The following is a 14490-nucleotide window of genomic DNA, read 5'->3' as shown; positions in this document are numbered from 1 at the left end:
AATTCTGTCTTATTACCAAGCATTGCTGCTACAACTGCTTAAATTCAAACTAAACAGGACTATGGGAATGAGATTTGATTTCGAACTGGGTTTTAAATAAATAGGACCGCTGCACTACATTGTGCTTTATGTAAGACAAAAGGTGGGCTTCCTGTGTTTTCGATAACTCAGTTATAAGAGCGGAGGAATATAGTGGAAACAGCTGGGAACTCTTTGTTCTCTGGTTTGAATCTGGCTGGAAGAAAGGTGTTTTTTATGTTCTTTAATCAAAAAGTGAAAATTTATCTTTCACTTAGTTGTCTTATTTTCTAGGCTTGTAAACTCCTCACTCTTCCTAAAAGAAAGTGCTGCAGATAAAGATACAGTAGTTGTCAGAAGTTTAGTTCAGTGGTAGAGCACATACAGTACAGGCTGTATGTGGTTGTTTTCAATCGCCGGCGTCTCCACTCTGGATTTCTTCCTGGGCGCGATATCTTTCCTTACTTGTGTGTGAATTTCAGCGCGACACATAAACCCTTTGTCTGTTTTATAAAGATTATATTTTAAATCAGTTAAAACAAAAAAGTACCAATTACATACATGTAGAAAACACATGTATCTAATTTGAAAATTTGGGCAATGTATTACTAGTAGTGGAGCTGAGCTCACAGAAGAGCAGTTGATATCGTTAAACCACGTATTATTTTTAAATGACGCTACTAAGCACTGGCACGGTGTTTGTGCAGTCCTACCCAAGCTTTCTATCGACTGGATGAGTCTCCTGTTCCATCTCCAATTCTTTCCGCACATTTCGCCTGTTTCACCACCATTATCATTAGACTATAGCCACTAATACGAGAATACTGTTCTGAAAGACTGTCTTAAATAATAATGTTGAAAAGGGTAATGATAAGAGTTTTTTTCATTAAGGTAACCATACATTTGCCTGTATAGTACAACTTATTATCTGTATCCGCAAATCCCCAATATTAATGCTGTCTCCTGAGAAACACAAGTGTAGAGTCAAATAATATTACAACAAATCTATTCAATTAACACCCCTATGTGACAGAACACATTTAAGACTTACACCCCTTTTAAATATGTATTTCCTTCATTTCAGTTCTCTCCCCGGGATACCTGAAAATTCATTATAGTATAATAAAGTCTGTGCATGCATTACCTGTAATACAGCTACTGATATAGATAACATTAAACTTCATTATTAAGATATTACACTTTTATTAATAAAATATGTATTGATAAAATTCCTTGTGAATAATTGTAGTGTCTGGAAAGCAATTGTTCATTACTTAATGACGATATTATTTCCACTACATTCAGGACAGTTCCAATGTAATCTATTGTTCCACTTCGTCTGCTTAGTCTCCTACTTTAGTAACATCTAATGGGGAGCAGCTGTTATTTTAGGTTTGTTGCAATTGAGAACAGGTTTGCTACAGAGCTGCTGACAAATTTCAGCAGCCAGTTTGTTGCAACTGACCCGTTGTAGCTACCAATCAGAAAAAAAACCAAACGCAACAACTTCAAAAGAGAAAGAACATTAAAAACAAATCTGGGGAACAACATAAACACAGAATCTAATGCGAGAGCTTTATCAAGTCTTCAGTGCTCCTCTTGTCTCAGTAGACCTCTCTCATATATTTGTGTACAGGTCAACTGGAGGTACACAGCTGATAGTAATTTAAGTAGGGAGCTGCATCACAGCATGCGTGGGCTGCAAATGGAAAAGTATAGGTTTATTCCATGCTGAAAATAGAAGTAAACACAACGTTTCAGCTGTGGAGCCTTCTTTGATTGTGACTCGAAATAAATCTTTACTTGTTCGTTTGATGTTAATTTATCTCCATCAAATACCTAACAGTATCTAAACTCGACAGTTGCTCTCAGTAGCTAAAGACACTGCTCCAGGTGAGGCTTGAACTCACAACCTCAGCATGACTCCGCTGTGCACTGCTGTATAAGTACCGCGCACTGACCAATTGCGCCACTGGAGCTGTGCAAGTTGTGCTCCTCATACAGACTGACGCTGCAGAAACACAGGGTGAAAACGGTTTCAGTTGTGGATCCATCTATACATGGGGAACACTAAAATAGCAAGGAAAATACAAGAAAAGAAACTGAAAGAATTGTGCTAACAGCAAAGGGGAACTGAGGGAGGTGGTCAGACAAGTAAATCAGCCTGGCAGATTATTTGTATCGACATTTTTTGAGTCAGTCAGCAAACAGATTTCTCTTCATGTGCCTTAAACTGTGCAGTTTGTATCTTCGCTGTAGATAGGTTTCTTCAGAAGTCCAGTAAACTGACAATAATGGAGAACTAGCTGACGCACCCCGTCGTGAAGACCCTCTGTAAGGTGATTACACGTTTCAATTTCAAGTCGCCTCCCTTACACTCAATTGCAGCCCCGAAACTGAGAGAAAGCATGAGAAATGGCTTCAATTTCAATGTGAAAGTGCAGTACAGGCTCGATGGCTTCACATCTCCCATCAATCAAATAAAATTGCAGTAAAGTGATCTAAATATGACTCTTAAGTACTTGGAAAGATGATTATTTTGAGCGTGCCTCCAAGGGTCTGCTACGAGGCTTAAGTTGGCTTCTGATTCGCCAGCTTCTTATGCGTGTTTTTCGTTCCACCTTAAATGGTGCTGCTGTGATGTTATGTCGCCTTTCGCCTGTAGATGGCTCTCTTCGATCAGTACTAATCCGGCTGGAATACTGTAGACATCTTCACTGAAAAGGAATATCCAAATAAATAGCGACTGTCCAAATTATATTTTTGTATGGAATATATTTCAGAAAATCGCAAACCAATTTTAAAAACTCACCACAACACGGATTTACACTGGGAAAAGGTGACTGCACTTTCTGCTTATTGCTACGGCCTTCCCCCCGATTATGAAAATGTCTCACAGTTCTAACACCGACGTGTGAAAGACAATGTAACAGACTATCAAAATCCTGAAGTACAAGAAATTTTAATGCACCAGTTTTTTAAATATGACCCTCTGATCCTGGCATGTCAGTATACATTTCGAAAAAGTATGGCACCAATCGCACGAATTGCAATGGCACAAATTGTTGAGAATATCACTGACCTTGCCGATATTTGCAGGGGATACGAATGTTTTGCACATGTTGAACTACAACACGTAAAAATTGAGCTTCTTAGTCAATATCACCGGGAATGTCCAATAATGACGAACATCAGTAGCTTCAAGGAAACTTTGACTCGCACATGGAGTTTTATCTTCAAATGGAGGGTGGGAGAATTTATTTGTACTCTCGTTGCTCATTAGCTAAACTATTTTAAAAACAGATTTGTTCGAGAAACTTGTAATCGCCTTAAAGAGAGTCTTCTTGAAGATGTGCACCAGCTAGCTCTCCACTGTCAATTGACAGGACTTTAGGGGAAACTGTTCTCATACAACCAACATACAAATTACACATCTTAAGGAACATGAAGAGAAATCCGTGTACTAAATAACATAAAATTGTCGCTGCAAATTATCACCAAGCTGTTTTATGTGTGTGACCACCTCTTTCCTACTTTGCAGCGAGCACAAATCTTTCTGTTTCTTCATCGCAATTTTACTGTCTCTTTCCCCCATGTGGAGATAGATCCACAGCTGAAACTTTAGGTCAGTCCCTGTTACTCTGTCCGATTGAAAGAGCTGTATTAAAGGCACTCCCATCTCTGCAGGAAAGTTATTGCTGCTCTCAACACAATATACTGCAGCCAAATATAGCGATACTGTCACTGCCTGTGGGCCACGTGTTCCTGCTGGCAGTCTATTATGTCATGTTCATCCACACCCAGAAACATTACTTCATCGCTATTTTACTGTCCCCCATGTGGAGATGGATCCACAGCCGAAACTTTAGGTCAGTTACTGTTACTCTGTCCGATTGAAAGAGCTGTATTAAAGGCACTCCCATCTCTGCAGGAAAGTTAATGCTGCTCTCAACACAATATACTGCAGCCAAATATAGCGATACTGTCACTGCCTGTGGGCCACGTGTTCCTGCTGTCAGTCTATAATGTCATGTTCATCCACACCCAGAAACATTACTGCTGGAGCACAAGAGTTATATAGGCGCAGTCCATAGAGCAAGAATCTCTTAATCTCAGAACTGTGGGTTCAGCCCCCACATTGGGTCCCTCTGTGTCAATTTCATCCACCCAATCCTCCTAGCATGACCTGATGGCGTAGCAGTGATACCCAGTACCCAGCGTAATTCAGCTTTCTTTCCACTTGATTCAGATTTTGATCTGAAATCATCGGCCGAACAAGAGTTTGTCTAAATCGAGGGAGATCTGCTCACAAGCAAGTATTAAACACTTCAGCATTTACTGTTCGAATACCACACTTTGTCAAAACACTGCCGCTTCTTAAGCTAATAAGTAACGGTTTTCGAGCACGCATTGTATTGTTAATGCTTATATTAAAAAAGCATAAATTGACATAATGGAATTTGGACTGAACATAGTACTCCAGCCCCTTTACAACATTACATACCCACTGATTAAAGCTTAAAACTACAGCAGCAGGAGTAACAATAATGGCAACAACATGTTTGGAGTTGGCATTTCATGTATTCTGCGGAAACATCGTATCGGAATGAACTGCCCGAGATAAAAGAGTAATTGCGGCTTCAGATCGTTTTTACAGAGCATTGCGTTGTTCTGTTCATGCTGACTACACACTTTACATTTGTCATTTACTGCAAGCGTTGCTTTTCCAGGTTTTTCTGAAATTCCTCGCATTTGAGCCAGCACTAAAATATTTCATTCCCGTCGCTGAATACATCGTGGAAACGGTATTTGCAACGGAATGCTGTCACACATGAAACCTCTTTGTTATTCGGTTCTGAAGTTTGAAAATGAAAATAAAACGGGGGTCACTTCATAGGCTTGAAAGAAGTCCAAGCAGCATAAAAACCCACAAATTCTCACAAATTGCATTGTGTTGCACCTTTCTTCTGCTGCTGTTATAAATAAGCCTTAAACATTTGAATGCATACCCTACTGATGCTAATCACATTCACGTGTTTACGAAGCTTTTTTCTGTCCGTTATGTTTTTGCTAAGTAGTTTCTCCGTTTTCCTCGTACTGTGATTGTCAGCGAGCACAACAAGACTGAAACAGTGTAAAGGGAGGTAAAGAAGACAGGGTAAAACACCTGACTGTCGGGAGTAGGATTTGAACCTGCGCCTCTATTTGGAGAGCGAAACACAAAGCTTAAAAGACACGAAGCTGTGAATTTGCTGTTTTAAACTGCTCGACTATCCTGAAAAAAATGTGTGCTGATTGCTTCTTTCTTACCAAAAACCCAAACACACATTGAACATTTACCTCTACCATACATGTCAAAAGCTCACTCACCATCATTTCTATCCCTTTATTTAATTCTTTTGATGCATGTTTTTGCACATAACCTGTTACCTTTTTGTTGTTTTGCACACTGCCTGTTGTTGTTTTTTGCACATCGGCTGTTGTCTCTGTCTTTCTTTTGTTATACAATTGTATTGTTGTTGTGTTCTTTTTCTTTGTACTACTTCTACTTGTATGTCCGAGAGCTAGCTAGCATTTCGTTATACCATATACCTGCGTATGAGTATAATGACAATAAACTTGAACTTGAACTTGACGTAGTCTTGCAGGCAGTATATTATTTTATCGTTTACTCGTTTAAAAAAACACGGTCTTCTAGTTCCTAAGTCAGATTTTTAGTGCTTTCGAACGTTACTTCCAACCTGGACTGACAGCTCACCCGATCTGTTTGTGATCAGACCATGGAGTCGGGGGCTGTACCAAGCGCACGTTCTTTCCCAATGCTGAGGCGATTATTCGGAAGATGGGTGTGAAGAGAGACAAACTTTGTCGACTAAAAAACAAGGCAGGATATGCACGAATACTTATCACTGGCAACAGTTATGTTCTCTTACTATTGAGACTCCTACATTGCGAGTTTTTTGAAGACTTTGAAACTAAAGGAAACGGGTGACAAATGAAACAGGCATGGGTGGGGTTTGAAACCACAATCTTTGCTTTACAAAACCAACACTTAACCACTTGGCCAATGCGCCTTTGAGGAAACATGGGAATAATGTTGTTCAAATTATTGTTTTCTGAATCTGGTTTACATCGCCTGGAGGCAGCAACAACAATAAAAGGGATACTTAACAAGGAGATACGCCGTAGCAGTGTGACTCCAACAGATGCTCCTGAAGAGGCTGGAGGTTTAAGCCAGCTCTTTAGAGCGCTCGGCTGCGTTACTATCAACAGCGGCTCTTCAGCTCTTGTTGTTTGACCTAGTGGTTTTATAACGCGTGGAAACGACCGCAACTTCGTTTTCTGAGATGCTTTCTCTCACGTGGTGAAATCTCGACCTCTTTGGCATCTCTGGCTATAGTTCTTCTGTAGAGCACCTCTGCTTATAGTGCCCTTGAAGTCATTTTATTTTTACAGGAAGATGCATTCCCTAACGATCTCTCCTGTTTTAGAAATGCTTCATAAGGCGTGTCTGATTCAACGGACAAACAGTATACTAATTGTACAATGCAGATCTATGCGGCATTCGTACTGGATTTGACTGGGATTCTGAAATACTTCTTGAAAAGGTATTCAGATTTTCTTGAACCTATAATAAAAACACAGACCTGAAACTCCCTAGCTTCCAATCTCTGATGTTGCTGTCCTTAAACTCGGACGTGATGTTCTGCAGACGTGTGCATAATGTCCTGTTTTCTTACAATGTAGACATTTTGCTGTTCACGCTCCGCATTCATCTGCTTTGTGCATTGTTAGTCCGCACCTGTAACATGTAATGTCAGCTGTCCCCTGTTCATCTATTTCTCTAGCATGACTGCGCCATGCTGCTCGGCTTTTGTTTGTAAAGTTTGAGCGAGCGCCCCGTTCAGTGTCACTTTGTCACTGTGGTCAGAAAGCATTCTTGAATTTGCTTGAGCTGCTTCATGAATTCTAGCGACTGTAAGAGCTCTTTCTAAAGTCAGCCCTTCCTCCTGCAGCAATTTATAGTCTCTTATGTGCACATTTTTCCACAAGTTGATCTCTTAACATGTCAGTTTCCAATACTCCAAAGTCACACGATTTAGCCAGTTCTCTTAGTGCAGTCACAAAAGCATCAACAGATTCGTCCTGAGCCTTAGTTCTCTGCCTAAATTTATGCTGTTCCAAAACAACATTTCTCCGCGGTGTAAAGGAAGCGTCTGAGGCAGCTACAGTCTGTTCATATGTACTTTTTACTCCAGGGAGGTTGGCGAAAATCCGCTGCATGGAAGCCCCGATAGAGTGCAGTAATGTGTAGCCCGTCTCACGGCATCCTGAGCTTCTGTAGATCCACTGGCTATTTAAAATAATCTGTACGACTCCATCCATATCTTGTATTCCGTATACAAATCCGGGGCTCCGAGGTTCAGTAGAAGCGGTGGAAAAAGCTGGGCATAAGCAAACCTTCTCGGCGTGGCTGCCAAGGCGCAAGCTAAACGAAAACTCCGAAAATTCAGAAGTTCGTTTCTACCAGCAAGAGAACTAAAATCTGCAGTGTTCTGCTCGCTTTGAGTCCGTCAACCACTCATCTCTCGTCGCCATAAATGTTGTGTATCTTAATAAAGAGACGTTTTTATATTATTTTAACTATTTTGTTAACTACACAGATCACGCCCTTACACCATATATTCCCGCCTTTTACTCTCTCGTTCTGTTGTCTCGCGATGTCTACTCACTATACTACATTTAGCATGACTTCTTGATGCAATTGAGCTCAAAGCTGGAGATGATCTCCATATTCTACCGCCGTAACTAGTCCGAAACGTAGTACACAGTACACACTTTTTAAGTGAACTCAGGTTGTTAAAAAATTAAACCAGCGACCTGTCACAGAAACGTACCCCGGTCTCCCGCGCAACAAGCGGGGGTACTCAGCACTATACTAAAGAGGAGCGCTTGTCTGCAGCTGAGCGTCAGCTCTGTTTACTGTCAGCAGTCATTTCCTCATTTCCAAAGACTTTTTCACCTGCTCTCAGCTTTTAAAGACGGTCATAAACGCTCAAGAAGTAATTAATGTCAGTTGGAAGTCTGTTTCTGTTGTCTCAGCTCTTGATAAAGAAAAGCCGTGCGTGGGAGACTCCCTCTCTGAAGAAGTTTGCCGTCACTCTGCGAGGGAGAAGAGCCATCAACCACCGAGGCAACCACTGAGACAGTTAACATTAAACACGTGAAATGCGAGATGTTGTGATTTTTTTCCCGCTTGAGGCTTCTATCGTTTCTACTCTAACGAGAAAGACCTCTTTATTAGACGTGAGATTTTAAGATCTACTCACACCGTGTTGCCATTAAGGCTACCTAGTTAAAAAAAACTTATCGTCATCTTTTTGAACGTGATTATTAGACACCCGTTAAATCTCCACCGAGGTTTCTTGAGAGATCGTTCAGCGAGCGAGTATTTAAAAACTAGGTCGCTTCCAACCTCTGCTGTCACTGTAAACTCGGGCGTGATGATGTGCAGTGTGCCTTTCCTCTTGTCGTATTCAAGAGTACTCACTGTGTGAGCGCCTCACTGCGTGTTCTGTACTCTACTGTGATTTAATTTAGATGAGTACGTGGAGTAGAGTGACAAGATCTACTTGAACATTTTCGGTTTGTGAAATGAAACACTAAATACACTACTGTAAATACAAGTAATAGACATTTAAAATAACTACAGTAAAGCTAGAAGAGTGAAAGATAAAAGACTATTTAGAATGACATTCACAATAGAATTAAAAACGGCACAGCCGCCCGAAAAGGGACTTGAACGCTGGGACCTCAGATTAAAAGGCTGATGCTTTACCGAATGAGCTATCCGGGCTCCGAAAGAACGCCGACACTGTCGGGATCCTCGCAAGTCACGTGTCTCTTGTGCCGAAGAGCAGTCATACCTGACCCGTCTGGAATGACCACTGACAGACTTTATCCAGAAGCGACGGCACCACTCCCAGTAGAATGAGTGAGAAATACAGCATGACATGGGTAGTTAAGGGGCTCCCACAATCCATCTTTCCTCACATTACTGATTTTTTTCAATAGCATTTTGACCTTTTTTCACATTCAGATTTTTTTCACATTTAATAAAATCTTTTAATCAACAACATTAAAAAGAAAACAAATGGAACATTTTTTGGAACAATAATTTAAAAAAAAAACTTTCAATGCCTTGGTTGTATGCGTTTATAAAGGGAGTTGCAACAGTGCTGAAATGTAAAGAGCATTTCTGTAGAGAAAACAGCATTTTTTCTGCCTTGATGTTAAGCTTAGGGAGAATGTCTTTTAGAAATTCTATTTTATAACACCTTGCACAGCCTCCCGGCAGACTAACAAATATTTTTTTGAGAAATTGGCTAACACACCGGAAGACACTAACGTTTATTTACGTTAGAGTATGTAAAACTCAGGCTTTAACAGATGTTCATGATGTTTCACACGGGGTGTTACCTGTTGTAGTGTTTCAAAAGATGTGTTAGCGGACCACAAATTATCTTGAAAAGATTTGGGTTTTCAAACCCGACTTAATTACTTGGAAGGCGCCTGTACCACCAACGCACTTCCGAGAAGCACCTGCAAATTATCACAATCCTCTCTCTCACCTACAAAGTTATGGAGACACAGACGTCCAGTGAAAACTACTATTCACTCAAGTCTCCACTCTTTTGTTGTGATGTCATTTTAATTAATATTAGCTCTGATAAGGTGTCGTTTTTGCCTCTTAAAGTTAAAGTCTGCTCCTTTCTTCCTGGTATAGAAATAACATGTTCCATTTTTGTTTAAAAACACCACTAAAAGTACATTATTCAGCTCTAACGCCTGTGTGCATTGACAAGACATCTCAAAAGGACTTATCAAATAAGAACACGATCCTTCCTGTTACCATTCCTTTGGTTGGGGCGTTGTTTCACCCTTTTATTTTCTTCTACAATATTTGCAGACAGGGTTTTATCACTCGAGTTGTACAGAATAAGTGTGCATCGGTCCATGAAAATCATCAGTAGTGCTGTTTTTCTATGCATAGTTTAATCAAGAGCACTTAAAAGATGCAAAAAGCTTTCAAATAAAACAGAATTGAAAGACAGTCGAGTAATTAGGTAGAAAAAAAGCACTTCCCCGTCTGGGAATTAACCACAGTCGCACGTGTGACTGGATACAAAAATAATAGATTAATTTGTGCCCAGTCTCTTGAAGCTTCAATGCGATTATTTTTCCTTCCTTATTTCTTCATTCCCATGAATTTACTCTGTAGTAGAGGAAACGCGAAAGTGGGAAACTGCAGGCATTCTTCGTGAGTGGTGGATTGTGATCAGTGAGCATCTGCACATCTCTAAGTCTGTTCCTTTACGTTTTTCATTGGGGATGTAGCTCAGTGGTACAACGCATGCTTCGCATGTATGAGGTCCCGGGTTCAATCCCTGGCATCTCCAGGTGCTTTATATTACAGTACTCACATTGCAATCTTCTGTTGAGTGAGAACTCTTTCCTTGTGTTCAGAGAGAGCCAGGTTTACACAACTAAATGCAGGCACACTCGACATGCTGCAGAGTTGCGCTGCTGTTTTAAATGTAGCTCATTTAGTTCTGTTAAATCCTAAATTATTTGAACTAACCCTAACCCTAATAATTTAGTTCAAATTCAGGAAATCCAGAGATTGCTTCACACTTGCCGTGGCTGTTGCAGAAAACACCTCTTGAATCTCACCCGGGATTTCTTGAGAGATCATTCAGCGAGCGAATCCTCCTTCTGAACTCCGCACTGTCCTGTACTGCTCTCGTGTAGCTGTGAAGCACAGCCATAAACACACTTTGAACTTTTTCCGTTTGTTAATGAAAATGCAAAAGAGCATGACAAGTATTGATCGTATAAAATATCCATGGCACAACTGGAGAAAGTACTGAAGGACTACACATCGACTTTTGATGATTACAAGAGATTCAAGAAACACAACCGTCCGCACCTGGGTTTGGATCCTGAATGCTAGAGTTAAAAGAACATAAGCGACGTTTATGACCTATAAACTCTCTAAATTGTCTTATAATTTATGAAATAAAACATAAAACTTTCTTAATAATTACTTACTGATGATAGACGATTTATTGAATTTTAACAAAATCACAATTACAAACTTTTTCGGTTAAACTGTTATTCACATACTCTAACGTAAATAAACGTTAGTGTCTTCCGGTGTGTGAGCCAATTTCTCCCAAAAATATTCGTTAGTCTGTCGGGAGGCTGTGCAGGGTGTTAAGAAATAGAATTTCTAAAAGACAGGCTCCCTAAGCTTAACATCAAGGCAGAAAAAATGCTGTTTTCTCTACAGAAATGCTCTTTACATTTCAGCACTGTTGCAACTCCCTTTATAAAGGGTGTGCACACATATACAACCAAGGCATTGAAAGATTTTTTTTAATTATTGTTCCAAAAAATGTTCCATTTGTTTTCTTTTTAATGTTGTTGATTAAAAGATTTTATTAAATGTGAAAAAAATCTGAATGTGAAAAAAGGTCAAAATGCTATTGAAAAAAATCAGTAATGTGAGGAAAGATGGATTGTGGGAGCCCCTTACCTCCCCATGTCATGCTGTATTTCTCTCTCATTCTACTGGGAGTGGTGCCGTCGCTTCATGATAAAGTCTGTCAGTGGTCATTCCAGACGGGTCAGGTATGACTGCTCTTCGGCACAAGAGACACGTGACTTGCGAGGATCCCGACAGTGTCAATTTTCTTTCAGAGCCCGGATAGCTCAGTCGGTAGAGCATCAGACTTTTAATCTAAGGGCCCAGGGTTAAAGTCCCTGTTCGGGCGGTTGTGCTGTTCTTAAGTCTATTTTGAATGTCATTCTAAATAGTCTCTTATCTTTCACTCTTCTAGCTGTACTGTGGTTATTTTAAATGTCCATTACTTGTATTTACAGTAGTGTATTTAGTGTTTCATTTCACAAACCGAAAATGTTCAAGTAGATCTTGTCACTCTAGAGTACAGAACACGCAGTGAGGAGCGCACACAGTGAGTACTCTTGAATACGACAAGAGGAAAGGCACACTGCACATCTGCAGAACATCACGTCCGAGTTTACAGTGAGAGCAGAGGTTGGAAGCGACGTAGTTTTTTAATACTCGCTCGCTGAACGATCTCTCAAGAAACATCGGTGGAGATTTAACGGGTGTCTAATAATCACGTTCAAAAAGATGACGATAAGTTTTTTGTTTAACTAGGTAGCTTTAATGGCAACACGGTGTGAGTAGATCTTAAAGCAGCTGCAGAGTACCCGTAATGGCAACACACCGCTTTGAGTTCGGCTTTTCTTATTTCTTCTGCAGAACCAGTGGTATCGGAATATACTGATCCGCATAAGAAGCGCTTTCGGGTTCTGATCATTTTTATTGAGCGCTGCTCTAAGTACCACAGGCAAGATGGCTGGTGGTCTAAGGCGTTGCGTTCAGGTCGCAGTTAACCCTGGAGACGTTTGTTAAAATCTCACTTCTAATAAAGAGGTCTTTCTCGTACCGGGGTAAAGTTAGCTCGAAGTTCGAAAACGATTTTGGCACGCCTGTAGCGCTTTCACGAAACCTCTTAGAGTTGCGAGAATGCTTGTTTTGTGTATAAAATACATTGTGGATGCTTTCTCAGCCTTTACTTTTTCGGTTTTATGACATTTTTTTGACCATGCACGAATATTCTTTTGTCCATATCTTCGCAATGGAAGCACAGAACGCCGTCAAACCAAATGCATCTTAAAGACCACGACTTGTGGATATTTCCACAGCCTTTACATCAAACTATCAGTGAGCTTATTATCTTTTTTTAAACCTCCGGTTTTTCATCGATGCGTAATTACGCACGAACTGGAACCCGGGGGACCGCTGTGTGCACACGTTCACAACGCGAGAAATACTGTTCAATACGGCTTCATGCGAAAAACCCGTATATGACCATAGGAAGCAGAACAGCGCAGTCTCCCATTACCCAGACTGTAAGCACGGGAATAAAGCTTTGTTTGATTTCTGAAACCCTTCCTTTACGCCCTGTTTTCATTCAGGTAAGGGTCAACTATATTGAAAATACTACTGACAGCAGGAAGATTAAAATATTCTTTACTCAGCAGCTTATTAAAAACAGCTCCCATGATGTTCAAACCGATTTTTTACACAAAACACTGACACAGCTTTGCATTCTGAATCTCTTTTTCTCATGCTTTTATTTAATGTGGCACAATGCACTGGGATAGGGGTATTCTGTTCACAAACCAATAGCATTTAAACCACAGCACCCACAATGCTGCAAGTGTTTTGCACACTAAGCAGGTCCTCTGACTTTTCCCAGCTTTGTTCTGGGTTGTGGAACCTTTCTTTATATTTTTTAGGATTTTCTGAAGATAACACTACAGGTAATACACTGGGATAGGTGGGTCGTCTTCATGGCTCAATAGCATTTCAAATACAGCACCCACACTGCTGTACCCAAGTGTTTTACACACCAGACAGGCCCCCTAACTTTATATAACCTTGCTGTGGCTGTGGCCCCTTTCTTTATTTTTTTATGATTTTCTGAAGATAACACTACAGGTAACACAGTGCGATAGGTGGGTAGTCTTCATGGCTCAATAGCATTTCAAATACAACAGCCACACTGCTGAAACCAAGTGTTTTACACACCACACAGGTCCCCTAACCTTATACAACCTTTCTGTGGTTGATACCAGAGTGGTCCAGGAGGGGGATTCAGGTGTCTCGGGGGCATTCTTGTTTTTCTATGAGTTCAGGTTGATTCTGTTGGTTCTGTCATGAATCTCCCTCACGCAGGCAAGCGCTCCTGCATTCCCTCGAGCTCTCCCCATACCAAACGTGCACATGTCAATCAGTCCTCTACTTAAACCCTCATCTGCCCCCCGGTCATTGCTCACGATTGAGATTCTCTCCAGGAGCTTACCTACTAACTACACCTTTGCCTTACTATGACTTCTCCCCTGGACCTCGACCCCGCTTTTCCGACAACCGCTTTAGCCACTCGATTTTGTACCTTCGCCTGTTTTACGCTTTCTCGGATTCTGACCCCAGCCTGTCTCTTCGTTTACGCCTCTGCCTACCGACGCAACTTCTACGCCTTCCTGGACTCAGGCCCCTGCCTGTTTACTCCGACTACGCCTGCGTCTCGCGCCAACCCTACCAAGGGCACCGCATTGGATCCCTATCCTCAGCAGTCAGCCCCTGCGTGACAGGTTCTGAGTGTCTTGGTTACATCCGTTTGTGTGTATAGATGAAAAAGCTATTGAAGAGCACCCCCACACCCCCACACCCCCCACCCGTCTCGGTGGAAGTTGCCATGTTCAAAAAATCCTAAAAAGATAATTAAAGTTGCACACAACAAAGCATGACTGTGAAAGGTCAGGAGGCCTGACTAGTGAGCACAGCACTTGATTACAGTAAAAAAAAATAAAGAA

At 41.0% G+C, this 14490-nt stretch overlaps 2 non-coding genes across 2 annotated transcripts; one reads left to right on the top strand and one right to left on the bottom strand.

Annotated features, from left to right (window-relative positions):
• Positions 1–1903: 1903 nt before the first annotated feature.
• On the bottom strand, positions 1904–1997 carry trnai-uau (transfer RNA isoleucine (anticodon UAU)). The gene is made up of 2 exons: positions 1960–1997; positions 1904–1939 (listed from the first exon to the last, which is right to left on the bottom strand). It is a non-coding gene; the product is annotated as a tRNA-Ile (tRNA).
• An 8409-nt stretch (positions 1998–10406) lies between these two features.
• On the top strand, positions 10407–10478 carry trnaa-cgc (transfer RNA alanine (anticodon CGC)). Its single transcript has one exon. It is a non-coding gene; the product is annotated as a tRNA-Ala (tRNA).
• Positions 10479–14490: the final 4012 nt, after the last annotated feature.

Source organism: Lepisosteus platostomus, chromosome 5 (genome assembly GCF_059453375.1).
Source record: "Lepisosteus platostomus isolate fLepPlt1 chromosome 5, fLepPlt1.hap1, whole genome shotgun sequence".
Lineage (NCBI taxonomy): Eukaryota > Metazoa > Chordata > Actinopteri > Semionotiformes > Lepisosteidae > Lepisosteus > Lepisosteus platostomus.
The sequence above is the reverse complement of the archived record's forward strand: the minus strand, read 5'-3'. Positions and strand labels throughout refer to the sequence as shown.